The sequence below is a fragment of the Rutidosis leptorrhynchoides genome, chromosome 7, assembly GCF_046630445.1.
Source record: "Rutidosis leptorrhynchoides isolate AG116_Rl617_1_P2 chromosome 7, CSIRO_AGI_Rlap_v1, whole genome shotgun sequence".
Classification (NCBI taxonomy): Eukaryota; Viridiplantae; Streptophyta; class Magnoliopsida; order Asterales; family Asteraceae; genus Rutidosis; species Rutidosis leptorrhynchoides.
Genome location: NC_092339.1, coordinates 51,821,321 through 51,841,478, shown reverse-complemented (window position 1 = coordinate 51,841,478; position 20,158 = coordinate 51,821,321).

Here is a 20,158-nt window from a genome sequence, read left to right as displayed (position 1 = left end):
TAATTTTTCTTTCCTTTTTAAAAACTAATAGGATATTCAGTGAATGCACCGAGCAAGACGTTCACCGCCGGTCATACGTTCACCACCTGTAACTCGATCAAGACATCGTTTAACGAATATCGCCGCCGTTGATTTTTCTTTAGAATCGTCATCAAGTCGACCAAATCCTCAAACTCAAATTTCCGATAATCCAGTTTTTGAAACAAACCTCACAATTGAGAATCCGGAGAATATTCAGGAACGGTTTGTAGATCCCGAACCATTAAACTTTCCTCCGGAACCACCAATCATTCAAACAGAGATTGTTGAGGAAAGAAACCATTAAATCAGAAACCTCTAGTGATTCAGATACAACACTTCCAATCATGGAAAATCTAGAACCTCTAAGTATGGAAGACCGAATGAGAGCTACACGCATGGGCCAAGGTCACGCCATTATTAAGCCAGAAGTTAATGCGCCAGATTATGAAATCAAAGGACAAATTCTACACATGGTAACTAACCAATGCCAATTCAGTGGTGCACCGAATGAAGATCCTAACGAACACCTTCGTACGTTTAAAAGAATTTGTACACTATTCAAAATCCGAGAAGTGGAAGATGAGCAAATCTATCTCATGTTGTTTCCCTGGACTTTAAAGGGAGAAGCCAGAGATTGGTTAGAATCGTTACCTGAAGGTGCGATTGACACATGGGATGTTTTAGTTGAAAAATTTCTTAAACAATTCTTTCCGGCATCTAAAGCCGTGAGACTTCAAGGAGAAATTGTTACGTTCGCGCAAAAGCCAAATGAAACTCTATATGAGGCGTGGACAAGATTCGGAAGGATTTTGAGAGGATGTCCTCAACACGGTTTAGACACTTATCAAATAGTACAAATATTCTACCAAGGTGTCAACGTTGCTACACGAAAAGACATCGACATAACAGCTGGTGGATCCATTATGAAGAAAACCGCAACTGAAGCTTACAAAATTATTGATAACACAGCCTCCCACTCGCATGAGTGGCACCAAGAAAAAGATATCTTTCGATCATCTAAAGCGGCTAGAGCCGATTCTAGCCATGACTTTGATTCCGTTTTCGCAAAAATAGATGCTTTCGAAAGACGAATGGAAAAGATGAATAAAGATATTCACGCAATACGAATCAGTTGTGAGCAATGCGGTGGACCACACTTATTGAAAGATTGTCACATTGAACCAACGATGGAACAACGAGAGAATGTTTCCTATATGAACCAAAGGCCGGGAAATAATTATCAAAATAATTATCAACCGCCAAGGCTAAACTTAAATCGAAATCAAAACATTCTTTACAATCCAAAAGGACCCGAAAATAACTGGTATAACCAACAAGGTCCGAATAACCAACCAACTCAAAACAACACTTTCAATCAACAAAGACCTGGCTTATATAAACCACAACAAAAAACTGAAGAGAAAAAGTCAAATATGGAAGACGTGGTATTCAAGCTAGTTGAATCTCAAACACAATTTATTGAAACTCAAACCCAAACGAACGAGAGGTTTGATCAGTCATTAAGAACTCAACAAGCTTCCATTTTGAATCTAGAAAAACACGTAGGTACTCTTGCTAGCATGATGAGTGAGAGGGAACAAGGAAAGCTACCGAGTAATACTGAAGTAAATCCTCGGAAAGAGAATGTTAATATGCTGTCAACAAATTCTGAAAAACCAGCTCCAGAAGATGGGAAGGTTTTAGATGTGAGTAACAATGAAGAAGTTACACCACCACCACCATCCGAGTATGTAAAGCCAGTGGTGACACCATACAAACCACCCATCCCGTTTCCAAGAAAAGGAGTTGAGTATGAGCAAGTAATAAGTAATAAAGATTGTGATACTTCTGGAAAGAAGAAGAAGAAAAAGAATAAGAAAGTACAAGAAACAAAAGCCGTAGAAGTAAACCCGGTGAAGACAGTTCCACCAAAACCTCCACCTAGGGTAGGTGATCCGGGTGAATTTATTGTTCCTTGTCTACTTAGTGATTGTGTCATGTATGATGCACTAGCAGATTTAGGTGCAAGTGTAAGTGTTATGCCTCTTTTCTTATATAAGAGATTAGGTGTAGGTAAGTTAAGTCCAACGGATATGAGTGTTCGACTCTTTGATCAAACCATTAAGCACCCAGTTGGAATTGCTGACAACCTACCCGTTCAAGTAGGCAATTTAACCTTTCTAGTCGAATTTATTGTCATTGACATAGAAGAGGACCCAAACATTCCTCTAATTTTAGGTCGGCCATTCTTAGCGTCCACCAAGGCGTTATTTGATGTAGGAAATGGAAGAATGACACTTAAAAGTGGTGACAAATCGATCACCTTTATGATTCGAAAGTCTAAATCTCCACCAGCCAAAACCGTTGAACCAGTAAAAACAATTGGTAAGAACCATGTGGTTTTACCAACTCCAACGGTAATACTTAATAATAATAAAACGCCTAAGTGTGGGGAAAATGAAGTAACACCTAATGATGACATGATAACAAAGAACCCCGTTATTGATACGAAATTAAATGACCCCGTTATTAACAGTTCAATGAAGAAACTTTTTAAACGGGCTATTGATGCTAGAAGTAAGGGGAAATTTAAGTTATGTAACCGGTTAGTATCCAATCTGTCGCCTAAAGAAAGGGCGAAGCTAGTTGAATTATGGGATATTACGGAAGAAGCCGGGCACTGGCTTAAAGAAAAAGTCACGGATATGCAAGTTGATTATGGACCAAGAGAAATTAACGATGAAGTTAATCACAATTTTGACACCACGGCTACCTAAGTGTGGGGAGATTCAAATGTTCTAAAAAGAAAATGCTATCTAGAGTTAGTTGTTCTGTTCTCGTGTAGTTCCGAGAATGGAACCCGATTGGTCTTTTCCGCTAGCAGACACTAAAGAACTAGTTTTCTCCCTCCATTCTGAATCTTTTTATTTAGTAGGTTTTATATAAAATTAATATGCTTTTTAAATTTATGTTTTGAATGATTTTAAAAACAAAAATTTACTTTATTTCATTAAGTTTAAAAAAATGATTTCTAAAATTCGTCGTGAGTTAAAGACTAGGTCGTTGAGCCGAAATTGCTTTACCCGAGGGCGGGGCGACAAATTTTGTTATCATTATTTTTAATTTTATTGATCTAAAGAATGCCAAAAATATTATATATTATAAATTTTTGAACGTGGGGTTATGTACCAAACTTCAAAAATATGTATATATATGTTTGTATTTTATGTTATGTACACAACAGGGTAAAACAGCGCACTTTCAAAGACTGTCATGAAGTTCAGCAAAAGCTACTGATTTTGACAAGACGCAAAAAAAAAAAAAAAATCAAATGTGAAATAACAATATGTTTGCAAACTCGGTATTTTTAATCACTTTTCTACGCTAATCACCCTCATGAATTTATAATTGTAGTCTGATTTCATGCAAATGAGGGCATTGCATGATCTCAAGTGTGGGGAAGGGTTATAAATTCTCTCGGGTTTATACTTAGTTTATTTGCCAAATTTTGTGAAAATTTGAAAATTTTTCAATTAAATGAACTCAAAATCATGTTTATACATATTTATGAACGATGAAAACTAGGTGATAATACCGAAATTATCGTTACCTCGAAAAGGACATAAATTGAGAAACACCCTAAAACGCTTGAATTCATTTAAAATGAAATAGAAGAAAATAAAAAGGCAAAGAAAGAAACTAAGTGTGGGAAGAATGTACCAAGTTATTCAATTTAAAACATATATCACATATTTTTGTACAAGATTATTGCAGGTACTTTTGCTTTGGACGATTTTAATCAGTTTTACCCGATTTACTGTAAGAAAGATGGATCTACACGATGAATCAATTCCATCATTAAAAGGAAGTAAAGTCTTCTGAAAAAGAAACGCGCTTCTTGATTTAGGTCATGAAGTTGTCGTCTAGACCAGCTGTAGGTTGACGAAAAATCTAGAAAAGTCATCTCTAAAATCAGCAGGAAATCCACGGACCTCAGCATCAAACAGGGTCGCCATGTGGTCAGATTTATCCTAACCATGAGAAGGATTTATCTCGTACAATGGGGGGGCACCGTGCAAATTAGCTTGATAAGACTAATGAATCAGATCCCCAGAAAGGATAATCTCCTTAAAGATTAAAAATCAGCTTTTAAGACTGATATTACTCAATCCTAGAGATTGACCTTAAAGATTGAGAATTCAAACTCATGGAATTCAATGATATCTAAACTCGAGCTTGAACGAGAAAATATTTTGATCAAAATTGCAAACCGATTTGTTTTCTGAAAATCCATTTTCAATGCGTTCATTACCATTGAACGTAAAATCCTAGGAATTCACCTGGAATTCATTAGGTCACCTGAACCAAATCGGGTGTCAACCGTAAGAACGGTGGTTGCATAGCATGGTCGGAGACAGGACCTTGTGCCAGACCGAAAAATCATAGGATGATCTTTACTATCGCTCCTACCAAGGATAGTTCTAGCATCCGACACGTTAAAAGACCATAACCAAAAGCATGTCATTAGACATTGCCTTAACAGTTTCTTGTTCATCGCTTTCCTTTACAACCGGACGGTAGTTTGCCGAAAGGTAATATACGGAACAAGTAAACTGGATGTGTGCTTTCCGATACCGGGATAGCAGTGGATTACACGAACCTAAATGTTTTTAGCCAAAATATTGATCCACAAATATATTTTGCAACACCAATGGTGGATCAAATCAGAAAACTTATCTAGGGTAAAAGCTAGATTGAATTTTCAAAAGATCAAATGTTTTCATAAAGATCCTATTTCCTAAAGGATCTAAATTTTTATAGTCATGTGGGACTGTAAACCGCCTTTCAAATGTGCACTTTGCTTTGGAAACCGAAAGTAAATCGGCTATTTGATTGCAAGTGTCGTTGACCTAAACCCGAGGTAACTGTGGATGACACACCCACCTTTAACCATGGTTCTATTGTTAATATCATTGTTTATACCGCTCTATCAAAATCACTGATGTACAAAGTGTGAAGAATAAAGAAGTGATTCGTGTGATGTATTATATTATTTCAAGACTGTATTGCTTGAGGACAAGCAACGTTCAAGTGTGGGGATATTGATAAGGCTAAAAAGGAACATATATTTCATAGCAAAATCCCCCAAGAAAGACAAGATTTTAGTTGCAATTGTTCCATTTTCGAGTAATATTCGTTTATTTTAAATAAGTGCGAAGACAAAAGGCGAAAACGAAGATTTGAAGACGCAAAGGTCCAAAAAGCTCAAAAGTACAAGATACAATCAAAAAGGTTCAAATTATTGATGAAGAACGTCTAAAAATGACAAGAGTACAAGTTACAAAACGCAAAGTACACGATATAAAATTGTACGAAAGGGCGTTCGAAAATCCGGAACCGAGGCATGAACCAACTTTCAGCGCTCGACGCAACGGTGTAAAAATTACGAGTCAACTATGCACAAGAATAAAATATAATATTTAAATAATTCATAATAAGAATAATATTAAATAATAAAAAGTTGTTAATTGAGCATAGTTCAGGGGTCGTAAATGAAAATTCAATTTCTAATTTCGCAGCGATGATTTACGATCAAAAATGGGGGACGACTTTTTTTTTTTCTTCGATCATTTTTTTCTATCTTTTTCTTACTTTTCTATATCAAATATCAATATCTATATTTATAATTCTCTATCATAATGTTAATGTAATCAGATATAACAATAATCTTAATTTTAATTTTAAATTATGATAATAATAAGATTTATGATAGAGATCTTTTGAGTATGTAAGTCGAAATTCTGTCCGTGTAACGCTACGCTATTTTTAATCATTGTAAGTTATGTTCAACCTTTTTATATTAATGTCTCGTAGCAAAGTTATTATTATGCTTATTTAAAACGAAGTAATCATGATGTTGGGCTAATTACTAAAATTGGGTAATTGGGCTTTGTACCATAATTGGGGTTTGGACAAAAGAACGACACTTGTGAAAATTGGACTATTGACTATTAATAGATGGGGGTATTGTCTAATTGAGTGACAACTCATTGGAGTCTGTCGAACCTATCTTCAAATTAATTAATCTAATAATTAATAATGATTATGGTTGTCCTATTTAGTGACGTTCATATGGAATCTGTTATAATCATTTAATTAATCAATTGGGTTGGGTAATTGATTATTCATTCTGATCAAGTGGATGAATTAATATTCATAAACTAATTAAAACAGGGGTGGATTACATACAGTGATAACTGGTGTAATTGTTGACAGAAGTGATAACTGCGTCACAGTTTAAATCCTTAATCAGTTGGAATATTTGACTTCGGGTATAAGGGTAATTTGACGAGGATACTCGCACTTTATATTTATGACCGATGGACTATTATGGACAAAAACCAGATAGACGTATCAAATAAACCAGGACAAAGGACAATTAACCCATGGTAATAAATTAAAATCAACACGTCAAACATCATGATTACGGAAGTTTAAATAAGCATAATTCTTTTATCATATTTCTCATCGTATCTTTATTTACTGTCATTTTATTACTCGCAATTTTATTTACTGTCATTTTATTTATTGTCATTATTTTACGCACTTTAATTATCGTCATTTATTTTTACGCTTAAAATATAGAATCGACAAACCGGTCATTAAACGGTAAAACCCCTCTTTTATAATAATATTACTACTTATATAATTATATATATTTTGTATAAATATAGTTAAAAATATAGTAAGTATCACCAGCTCCCTGTGGAACGAACCGGACTTACTAAAAACTACACTACTCTACGATTAGGTACACTGCCTACAGTGTTGTAGCAAGGTTTAGGTATATCCCATCCGTAAATTAATAAAACTTGTGTCATATTTTGTAGTATTTTGTATTAAAAATAATACTATTTCGTACCCTCACGCTACCACATCAAGTTTTTGGCGCCGCTGCCGGGGAGCACTAAAACGCTATATTTTTAATTTATATTTGCAAAAATATAAATAAAAAAAAAATGTTTAAAAAAAAAAAACGTAAAAAAAAAAAAAACAAAAAACGTATCTAAAAAAAAAAAAAATATTTTTAAAAAAAAATATTTTTTTTAAGATTTTGTCTATAAAAATTTTTTTTTTTTTTTAGTTTTATTACCTTTAGATTTTTACACTATATTCGCAACTTTTAGTATTAAGTATAGTTTTTGCCTTAGTATTTATTTTTACTTCTAGAATTTTTAGGCTTTGCCGTAAAATCCCTTAAGTGCTTTTTCTTTAGACTAAGATTTAGGTGCCTTAAAATTTTGCGACGCTATTTTTCGTGCTACTTTCTTATTTTTATTTATCTTTCGACGCCGTTTACCTATGTATCAATTACAATTCCAAATAGTAATCTCTATTTGTAGTTTTAATTTTAAGATAGTGATAGTTATAAGGTTGGATTAACCGCGTGTTTACAAACCACTCTTCGTCTTTTTCATTTTTCGACACTTTTCGACGCGCAATCTTTTTCTCTCTTATTTCTCGCCATTCTAGTTTTTAGGACTTAGAATTTTTTCTACTTCTTCTCTAAATTTCTTAAAATTACGAAAATTTATTTTAAGTGGTTAAATTGATAGACATCAAAATTTTCTGGTTCGTAGTAATAGTTGGATTTGTACGTGGACCGGGTTATTGGAGCCAAACAGTCCTCAATTATATTGAGACCAAACGAATCCTGCCCCTCTGCTGCATCTTTTGGCTATTCGAAACGTGGGCAAAATCAGAAAAGTCTATTGATTGGATAACTTATATAATTTTTCTTTCCTTTTTAAAAACTAATAGGATATTCAGTGAATGCACCGAGCAAGACGTTCACCGCCGGTCATACGTTCACCACCTGTAACTCGATCAAGACATCGTTTAACGAATATCGCCGCCGTTGATTTTTCTTTAGAATCGTCATCAAGTCGACCAAATCCTCAAACTCAAATTTTCGATAATCCAGTTTTTGAAACAAACCTCACAATTGAGAATCCGGAGAATATTCAGGAACGGTTTGTAGATCCCGAACCATTAAACTTTCCTCCGGAACCACCAATCATTCAAACAGAGATTGTTGAGGAAAGAAACCATTAAATCAGAAACCTCTAGTGATTCAGATACAACACTTCCAATCATGGAAAATCTAGAACCTCTAAGTATGGAAGACCGAATGAGAGCTACACGCATGGGCCAAGGTCACGCCATTATTAAGCCAGAAGTTAATGCGCTAGATTATGAAATCAAAGGACAAATTCTACACATGGTAACTAACCAATGCCAATTCAGTGGTGCACCGAATGAAGATCCTAACGAACACCTTCGTACGTTTAAAAGAATTTATACACTATTCAAAATCCGAGAAGTGGAAGATGAGCAGATCTATCTCATGTTGTTTCCCTGGACTTTAAAGGGAGAAGCCAGAGATTGGTTAGAATCATTACCTGAAGGGGCGATTGACACATGGGATGTTTTAGTTGAAAAATTTCTTAAACAATTCTTTCCGGCATCTAAAGCCGTGAGACTTCAAGGAGAAATTGTTACGTTCGCGCAAAAGCCAAATGAAACTCTATATGAGGCGTGGACAAGATTCGGAAGGATGTTGAGAGGATGTCCTCAACACGGTTTATACACTTATCAAATAGTACAAATATGCTACCAAGGTGTCAACGTTGCTACACGAAAAGACATCGACATAACAGCTGGTGGATCCATTATGAAGAAAACCGCAACTGAAGCTTACAAAATTATTGATAACACAGCCTCCCACTCGCATGAGTGGCACCAAGAAAAAGATATCTTTCGATCATCTAAAGCGGCTAGAGCCGATTCTAGCCATGACTTTGATTCCGTTTCCGCAAAAATAGATGCTTTCGAAAGACGAATGGAAAAGATGAATAAAGATATTCACGCAATACGAATCAGTTGTGAGCAATGCGGTGGACCACACTTATTGAAAGATTGTCACATTGAACCAACGATGGAACAACGAGAGAATGTTTCCTATATGAACCAAAGGCCGGGAAATAATTATCAAAATAATTATCAACCGCCAAGGCTAAACTTAAATCGAAATCAAAACATTCTTTACAATCCAAAAGGACCCGAAAATAACTGGTATAACCAACAAGGTCCGAATAACCAACCAACTCAAAACAACACTTTCAATCAACAAAGACCTGGCTTATATAAACCACAACAACAAACTGAAGAGAAAAAGTCAAATATGGAAGACGTGGTATTCAAGCTAGTTGAATCTCAAACACAATTTATTGAAACTCAAACCCAAACGAACGAGAGGTTTGATCAGTCATTAAGAACTCAACAAGCTTCCATTTTGAATCTAGAAAAACACGTAGGTACTCTTGCTAGCATGATGAGTGAGAGGGAACAAGGAAAGCTACCGAGTAATACTGAAGTAAATCCTCGGAAAGAGAATGTTAATATGGTGTCAACAAATTCTGAAAAACCAGCTCCAGAAGATGGGAAGGTTTTAGATGTGAGTAACAATGAAGAAGTTACACCACCACCACCATCCGAGTATGTAAAGCCAGTGGTGACACCATACAAACCACCCATCCCGTTTCCAAGAAAAGGAGTTGAGTATGAGCAAGTAATAAGTAATAAAGATTGTGATACTTCTGGAAAGAAGAAGAAGAAAAAGAATAAGAAAGTACAAGAAACAAAAGCCGTAGAAGTAAACCCGGTGAAGACAGTTCCACCAAAACCTCCACCTAGGGTAGGTGATCCGGGTGAATTTATTGTTCCTTGTCTACTTAGTGATTGTGTCATGTATGATGCACTAGCAGATTTAGGTGCAAGTGTAAGTGTTATGCCTCTTTCCTTATATAAGAGATTAGGTGTAGGTAAGTTAAGTCCAACGGATATGAGTGTTCGACTCTTTGATCAAACCATTAAGCACCCAGTTGGAATTGCTGACAACCTACCCGTTCAAGTAGGCAATTTAACCTTTCTAGTCGAATTTATTGTCATTGACATAGAAGAGGACCCAAACATTCCTCTAATTTTAGGTCGGCCATTCTTAGCGTCCACCAAGGCGTTATTTGATGTAGGAAATGGAAGAATGACACTTAAAAGTGGTGACAAATCGATCACCTTTATGATTCGAAAGTCTAAATCTCCACCAGCCAAAACCATTGAACCAGTAAAAACAATTGGTAAGAACCATGTGGTTTTACCAACTCCAACGGTAATACTTAATAATAATAAAACGCCTAAGTGTGGGGAAAATGAAGTAACACCTAATGATGACATGATAACAAAGAACCCCGTTATTGATACGAAATTAAATGACCCCGTTATTAACAGTTCAATGAAGAAACTTTTTAAACGGGCTATTGATGCTAGAAGTAAGGGGAATTTTAAGTTATGTAACCGGTTAGTATCCAATCTGTCGCCTAAAGAAAGGGCGAAGCTAGTTGAATTATGGGATATTACGGAAGAAGCCGGGCACAGGCTTAAAGAAAAAGTCACGGATATGCAAGTTGATTATGGACCAAGAGAAATTAACGATGAAGTTAATCACAATTTTGACACCACGGCTACCTAAGTGTGGGGAGATTCAAATGTTCTAAAAAGAAAATGCTATCTAGAGTTAGTTGTTCTGTTCTCGTGTAGTTCCGAGAATGGAACCCGATTGGTCTTTTCCGCTAGCAGACACTAAAAAACTAGTTTTCTCCCTCCATTCTGAATCTTTTTATTTAGTAGGTTTTATATAAAATTAATATGCTTTTTAAATTTATGTTTTGAATGATTTTAAAAACAAAAATTTACTTTATTTCATTAAGTTTAAAAAAATGATTTCTAAAATTCGTCGTGAGTTAAAGACTAGGTCGTTGAGCCGAAATTGCTTTACCCGAGGGCGGGGCGACAAATATTGATCCACAAATATATTTTGCAACACCAATGGTGGATCAAATCAGAAAACTTATCTAGGGTAAAAGCTAGATTGAATTTTCAAAAGATCAAATGTTTTCATAAAGATCCTATTTCCTAAAGGATCTAAATTTTTATAGTCATGTGGGACTGTAAACCGCCTTTCAAATGTGCACTTTGCTTTGGAAACCGAAAGTAAATCGGCTATTTGATTGCAAGTGTCGTTGACCTAAACCCGAGGCAACTGTGGATGACACACCCACCTTTAACCATGGTTCTATTGTTAATATCATTGTTTATACCGCTCTATCAAAATCACTGATGTACAAAGTGTGAAGAATAAAGAAGTGATTCGTGTGATGTATTATATTATTTCAAGACTGTATTGCTTGAGGACAAGCAACGCTCAAGTGTGGGGATATTGATAAGGCTAAAAAGGAACATATATTTCATAGCAAAATCCCCCAAGAAAGACAAGATTTTAGTTGCAATTGTTCCATTTTCGAGTAATATTCGTTTATTTTAAATAAGTGCGAAGACAAAAGGCGAAAACGAAGATTTGAAGACGCAAAGGTCCAAAAAGCTCAAAAGTACAAGATACAATCAAAAAGGTTCAAATTATTGATGAAGAACGTCTAAAAATGACAAGAGTACAAGTTACAAAACGCAAAGTACACGATATAAAATTGTACGAAAGGGCGTTCGAAAATCCGGAACCGAGGCATGAACCAACTTTCAGCGCTCGACGCAACGGTGTAAAAATTACGAGTCAACTATGCACAAGAATAAAATATAATATTTAAATAATTCATAATAAGAATAATATTAAATAATAAAAAGTTGTTAATTGAGCATAGTTCAGGGGTCGTAAATGAAAATTCAATTTCTAATTTCGCTATAAAAGCGATGATTTACGATCAAAAATGGGGGACGACTTTTTTTTTTTTCTTCGATCATTTTTTTCTATCTTTTTCTTACTTTTCTATATCAAATATCAATATCTATATTTATAATTCTCTATCATAATGTTAATGTAATCAGATATAACAATAATCTTAATTTTAATTTTAAATTATGATAATAATAAGATTTATGATAGAGATCTTTTGAGTATGTAAGTCGAAATTCTGTCAGTGTAACGCTACGCTATTTTTAATCATTGTAAGTTATGTTCAACCTTTTTATATTAATGTCTCGTAGCTAAGTTATTATTATGCTTATTTAAAACGAAGTAATCATGCTGTTGGGCTAATTACTAAAATTGGGTAATTGGGCTTTGTACCATAATTGGGGTTTGGACAAAAGAACGACACTTGTGGAAATTGGACTATTGACTATTAATAGATGGGGGGTATTGTCTAATTGAGTGACAACTCATTGGAGTCTGTCGAACCTATCTTCAAATTAATTAACCTAATAATTAATAATGATTATGGTTGTCCTATTTAGTGACGTTCATATGGAATCTGTTATAATCATTTAATTAATCAATTGGGTTGGGTAATTGATTATTCATTCTGATCAAGTGGATGAATTAATATTCATAAACTAATTAAAACAGGGGTGGATTACATACAGTGATAACTGGTGTAATTGTTGACAGAAGTGATAACTGCGTCACAGTTTAAATCCTTAATCAGTTGGAATATTTGACTTCGGGTATAAGGGTAATTTGACGAGGATACTCGCACTTTATATTTATGACCGATGGACTATTATGGACAAAAACCAGATAGACGTATCAAATAAACCAGGACAAAGGACAATTAACCCATGGTAATAAATTAAAATCAACACGTCAAACATCATGATTACGGAAGTTTAAATAAGCATAATTCTTTTATTATATTTCTCATCGTATCTTTATTTACTGTCATTTTATTACTCGCAATTTTATTTACTGTCATTTTATTTATTGTCATTATTTTACGCACTTTAATTATCGTCATTTATCTTTACGCTTAAAATATAGAATCGACAAACCGGTCATTAAACGGTAAAACCCCTCTTTTATAATAATATTACTACTTATATAATTATATATATTTTGTATAAATATAGTTAAAAATATAGTAAGTATCACCAGCTCCCTGTGGAACGAACCGGACTTACTAAAAACTACACTACTCTACGATTAGGTACACTGCCTATAGTGTTGTAGCAAGGTTTAGGTATATCCCATCCGTAAATTAATAAAACTTGTGTCATATTTTGTAGTATTTTGTATTAAAAATAATACTATTTCGTACCCTCACGCTACCACATCAATACACCAACTACCAAAAACACCTACAAACACTTTCATTCTTCAATTTTCTTCATCTAATTGATCTCTCTCAAGTTCTATCTTTAAGTTCTAAGTGTTCTTCATATATTCTACAAGTTCTAGTTACATAAAATCAAGAATACTTTCAAGTTTGCTAGCCCACTTCCAATCTTGTAAGGTGATCATCCAACCTCAAGAAATCTTTGTTTATTACAGTAGGTTATCATTCTAATACAAGGTAATAATCATATTCAAACTTTGGTTCAATTTCTATAACTATAACAATCTTATTTCAAGTGATGATCTTACTTGAACTTGTTTTCGTGTCATGATTCTGCTTCAAGAACTTCGAGGCATCCAAGGATCCATTGAAGCTAGATCTATTTTTCTCTTTTCCAGTAGGTTTATCCAAGGAACTTAAGGTAGTAATGATGTTCATAACATCATTCGATTCATACATATAAAGCTATCTTATTCGAAGGTTTAAACTTGTAATCACTAGAACATAGTTTAGTTAATTCTAAACTTGTTCACAAACAAAAGTTAATCCTTCTAACTTGACTTTTAAAATCAACTAAACACATGTTCTATATCTATATGATATGCTAACTTAATGATTTAAAACCTGGAAACACGAAAAACACCGTAAAACCGAATTTACGCCGTCGTAGTAACACCGCGGGCTGTTTTGGGTTAGTTAATTAAAAACTATGATAAACTTTGATTTAAAAGATTTTATTCTGAGAAAATGATTTTTATTATGAACATGAAACTATATCCAAAAATTATGGTTAAACTCAAAGTGGAAGTATGTTTTCTAAAATGGTCATCTAGACGTCGTTCTTTCGACTGAAATGACTACCTTTACAAAAACGACTTGTAACTTATTTTTCCGACTATAAACCTATACTTTTTCTGTTTAGATTCATAAAATAGAGTTCAATATGAAACCATAGCAATTTGATTCACTCAAAACGGATTTAAAATGAAGAAGTTATGGGTAAAACAAGATTGGATAATTTTTCTCATTTTAGCTACGTGAAAATTGGTAACAAATCTATTCCAACCATAATTTAATCAACTTGTATTGTATATTATGTAATCTTGAGATACCATAGACACGTATACAATGTTTCGACCTATCATGTCGACACATCTATATATATTTCGGAACAACCATAGACACTCTATATGTGAATGTTGGAGTTAGCTATACAGGGTTGAGGTTGATTCCAAAATATATATAGTTTGAGTTGTGATCAATACTGAGATACGTATACACTGGGTCGTGGATTGATTCAAGATAATATTTATCGATTTATTTCTGTACATCTAACTGTGGACAACTAGTTGTAGGTTACTAACGAGGACAGCTGACTTAATAAACTTAAAACATCAAAATATATTAAAAGTGTTGTAAATATATTTTGAACATACTTTGATATATATGTATATATTGTTATAGGTTCGTGAATCAACCAGTGGCCAAGTCTTACTTCCCGACGAAGTAAAAATCTGTGAAAGTGAGTTATAGTCCCATTTTTAAAATCTAATATTTTTGGGATGAGAATACATGCAGGTTTTATAAATGATTTACAAAATAGACACAAGTACGTGAAACTACATTCTATGGTTGAATTATCGAAATCGAATATGCCCCTTTTTATTAAGTCTGGTAATCTAAGAATTAGGGAACAGACACCCTAATTGATGCGAATCCTAAAGATAGATCTATTGGGCCTAACAAACCCCATCCAAAGTACCGGATGCTTTAGTACTTCGAAATTTATATCAAATCCGAAGGGTGTCCCGGAATGATGGGGATATTTTTATATATGCATCTTGTTAATGTCGGTTACCAGGTGTTCACCGTATGAATGATTTTTATCTCTATGTATGGGATGTGTATTGAAATATGAAATCTTGTGGTCTATTATTATGATTTGATATATATAGGTTAAACCTATAACTCACCAACATTTTTGTTGACGTTTTAAGCATGTTTATTCTTAGGTGATTATTAAGAGCTTCTGCTGTCGCATATTTAAATAAGGACGAGATTTGGAGTCCATGCTTGTATGATATTGTGTAAAAACTGCATTCAAGAAACTTATTTTGTTGTAACATATTTGTATTGTAAACCATTATGTAATGGTCGTGTGTAAACAAGATATTTTAGATTATCATTATTTGATAATCTACGTAAAGCTTTTTAAACCTTTATTGATGAAATAAAGGTTATGGTTTGTTTTAAAATGAATGCAGTCTTTGAAAAACGTCTCATATAGAGGTCAAAACCTCGCAACGAAATCAATTAATATGGAACGTTTTTAATCAATAAGAACGGGACATTTCAGTATGGACTTCGTCCGGATGGATTAGGACGGGTCCTTTCATCTTTATTGCCTTTGCTGAACGCCTTGCGCATTAACTAGAATTATCTTCGCAATTACTTTGTATCAAAGTTTTTATGTGCTATATTTCATGCTATATGTAAAATAGCGATATTGTAAGTTTGCAAGTTATTGTATAAAAGTTTGAATATGATATTTTTTTTGTGATTAGTTTTTCATATAGAATTGTAGTAGTTGAAATGGTATATTAGCTACTAAGTATGAACTTAACGGGTAGGTACTACCCGAACTAAAGAGTATAAAACGCTAATATGAAGAAAGAGCTTTTATAAATAAGTTCATATTATGCTACGAAATACTATTGACTACTCTTGATATTCTATATGATTAACTCGTTTCTTTTGGCTATTTTTGAAGGAAATGGCACCAACTACTCGACATACCGTGAGTATGAACGAAGAGGAGTTTCGTACCTTTCTTGCTGCGAACATAGCCGCAGTACAGGCTGCGATGCATAATAACAACAATAACTCCGAAACTAGCAACGGAACAAACGCCACAAGAACTCGTGTCGGATGTTCCTACAAAGAATTCACTGCCTGCAAACCGCTGGAATTCGATGGAACCGAGGGTCCAATCGGATTAAAATGATGGACTGAAAAGATCGAATCGGTATTTGCTATAAGTAAGTGTGCTGAAGAAGACAAGGTGAAATACGCTATGCTTACCTTCACAGGTGCTGCGTTAACATGGTGGAACACCTACCTCGAACAGGTGGGACAAGATGCTGCTTACGCACTACCGTGGTCAGCATTCAAGCACTTAGTAAACGAGAAGTACCATCCCAGAAACGAGGTCAATAAACTCAAAGCGGAGCTTAGAGGGTTACAAACGCAAGGTTTTGACATTACCACATACGAACGAAGATTCGCAGAATTGTGCTTATTGTGTCCAAGAGCGTTCGAGGATGAAGAAGAAAATATCGACGCGTTTGTAAAAGGGTTACCAGAAAGGATCCAGGAAGATGTGAGTTCAAACGAACCTGCCTCCATACAAAAGGCAAGTCGAATGGCTCACAAGCTCGTAAACCAGATCGAAGGGAGAATGAAAAAGCAAGCGACCGAAGAGGTTAACACGAAACAACTCAAGAGAAAGTGGGAAGAAACCAGTGACAAGGGTCACGAATACAACAACAACAATACCTATCGTATCAACAACCAACCCCAAGATTACAACAACAAATGCACCATTTTTCGCAACAACCGCAACAAAAACTATCCTAACAACAACTACAACAATAGTTCCAACAACAACCGTTTCAACAACAATAACAATCCCAACAACAACCTCAATTACAACATTGGTAACAACAATCAAAATAATAAATGTACAAGATGTGAATAAAATCACACAGGGTTTTGCTCGACATTTTGCACCAGGTGTAAAAGAAATGGCCATAGTGCGAAAAAGTGTGAGGTCTATGGCCCAAGGATTAACAACACTAAAAGAACAAATAATGTCAGAACAAGTAATGCCGCCTTTGTTTGTTATGGATGTGGAAAGCCGGGCCACATTAGGAGTAATTGCCCAAACCCATAGAAAAATAATGGGCAAAACCGTGGAAGAGTTTTCAATATTAATGCGGTAGAAGCGCAGGAGGACCCGGAGCTTGTTACGGGTACGTTTCTTATTGACGATAAACCTGCTTATGTTTTATTTGATTCGGGTGCGGATAAGAGCTATATGAGTAGAGAATTTTGTGCCAAATTAGGTGGTCCATTAACGCCCTTGGATAATAAATTTTTACTTGAATTAGCAAACGGTAAATTAATGTCAGCAGATAAAATATGTCAGAATCGTGAAATTAAACTGGTTGGTGAAACGTTTAAGATTAATTTGATACCAGTAGAGTTAGGAAGTTTTGATGTAATAATTGGCATGGACTGGATGAGAAAGGAAAGAGCGGAGGTTGTATGTTACAAAAATGCGATTCGCATTTTACGAGAAAAAGGAAAACCCTTAATGGTGTACGGAGAAAAGAGAAACGCGAAGTTAAACCTTATTATTAACTTGAAGGCGCAAAAACTAATAAGAAAAGGTTGCTATGCCATTTTAGCACATGTCGAGAAGGTGCAAACCTAAGAAAAGAACATCAATGACGTTTCCGTCGCAGAAGAATTTCCCGACGTATTTCCGAAAGAATTACCGGGACTACTGAAATGTCCCGTTCTTATTGATTAAAAACGTTCCATATTAATTGATTTCGTTACGAGGTTTTGACCTCTATATGAGACGTTTTTCAAAGACTGCATTCATTTTAAAACAAACCATAACCTTTATTTCATCAATAAAGGTTTAAAAAGCTTTACGTAGATTATCAAATAATGATAATCTAAAATATCCTGTTTACACACGACCATTACATAATGGTTTACAATACAAATATGTTACAACCAAATAAGTTTCTTGAATGCAGTTTTTTTTACACAATATCATACAAGCATGGACTCCAAATATCGTCCTTATTTAAGTATGCGACAGCGGAAGCTCTTAATAATCACCTGAGAATAAACATGCTTAAAACGTCAACAAAAATGTTGGTGAGTTATAGGTTTAACCTATATATTATCAAATCATAATAATAGACCACAAGATTTCATATTTCAATACACATCCCATACATAGAGATAAAAATCATTCATATGGTGAACACCTGGTAACCGACATTAACAAGATGCATATTTAAGAATATCCCCATCATTCCGGGATCCTCCTTCGGACATGATATAAATTTCGAAGTACTAAAGCATCCAGTACTTTGGATGGGATTTGTTAGGCCCAATAGATCTATCTTTAGAGTTCGCGTCAATTAGGGTGTCTGTTCCCTAATTCTTAGATTACCAGACTTAATAAAAAGGGGCATATTCGATTTCGATCATTCAACCATATAATGTAGTTTCGATTACTTGTGTCTATTTCGTAAAACATTTATAAAAGCGCATGCATTCTCAGTCCCAAAAATATATATTGCAAAAACATTTAAAAGGGGAGTAATGAAACTTACACATATAAATATTGTAAAACAGTTAATAAAGCATTTGCATGTATTCTCAGCCCAAAAATGTAATGAGTAAAAAGGGAGCAAATGAAACTCACTTTCACAGATTTTTTTACTTCGTCGGGAAGTAAGACTTGGCCACTGGTCGATTCACGAACCTATAACAAATAAGTACATATATATCAAAGTATGTTCAAAATATATTTACAACACTTTTAATACATTTTGAAAAACATACTTTCACTTTGAGTTTAACCATGATTTTTGGATATGGTTTCATGTTCATAAGAAAAATCATTTTCCCAGAAGTATAGCTTTTAAATCACAGTTTTTCATAGTTTTTAATTATCCAAACCAAAACAGCCCCCGAATGTAACTACGACGGCGTAAATCCGATTTTATGGTGTTTATCGTGTTTCCGGATTTTAAATCATTAAGTTAGCATATAATATAGATATAGATCATGTGTATAGTTGATTATAAAAGTGTAGTTAGAAGGATTAACTTTATTTGCGAACAAGTTTAGAATTAACTAAACTATGTTCTAGTGATTACTAGTTTACCACTTCGAATATGATAGCTTTTTATGTATGAATCGAATGATGTTATGAACATCATTACTACCTTAAATTCTTTGGATAAACCTACTTAAAAAGAAAAAAATGGATCTAGCTTCAACGGATCCTTGGATGGCTCGAATTTCTTGAAGCAGAATCATGACACGAAAACAAGTTCAAGTAAGATCATCACTTGAAATAAGATTGTTATAGTTATAGAAATTGAACCAAAGTTTGAATTTGATTATTACCTTGTATTATAATGATAACCTACTGTAAGAAACAAAGATTTCTTGAGGTTGGATGATCACCTTACAAGATTGGAAGTGAGCTAGCAAACTTGAAAGTATTCTTGATTTTATGAAACTAGAACTTGTAGAATTTATGAAGAACACTTAGAACTTGAAGATAGAACTTGAGAGAGATCAATTAGATGAATAAAATTGAAGAATGAAAGTGTTTGTAGGTGTTTTTGGTCGTTGGTGTATGGATTAGATATAAAGGATATGTAATTTTGTTTTCATGTAAATAAGTCATGAATGATTACTCATATTTTTGTAATTTTATGAGATATTTCATGCTAGTTGCCAAATGATGGTTCCCACATGTGTTAGGTGACTCACATAGGCTGCTAAGAGCTGATCATTGGAGTGTATATACCAATAGTACATACATCTAAAAGCTGTGTATTGTACGAGTACGAATACGGGTGTATACGAGTAGAATTGTTGATGAAACTGAACGAGGATGTAATTGTAAGCATTTTTGTTAAGTAGAAGTATTTTGATAAGTGTCTTGAAGTCTTTAAAAAGTGTATGAATACATATTAAAACACTACATGTATATACATTTTAACTGAGTCGTTAAGTCATCGTTACTCGTTACATGTAAGTGTTGTTTTGAAACATTTAGGTTAACGATCTTGTTAAATGTTGTAAACCCAATGTTTATAATATCAAATGAGATTTTAAATTATTATATTATCATG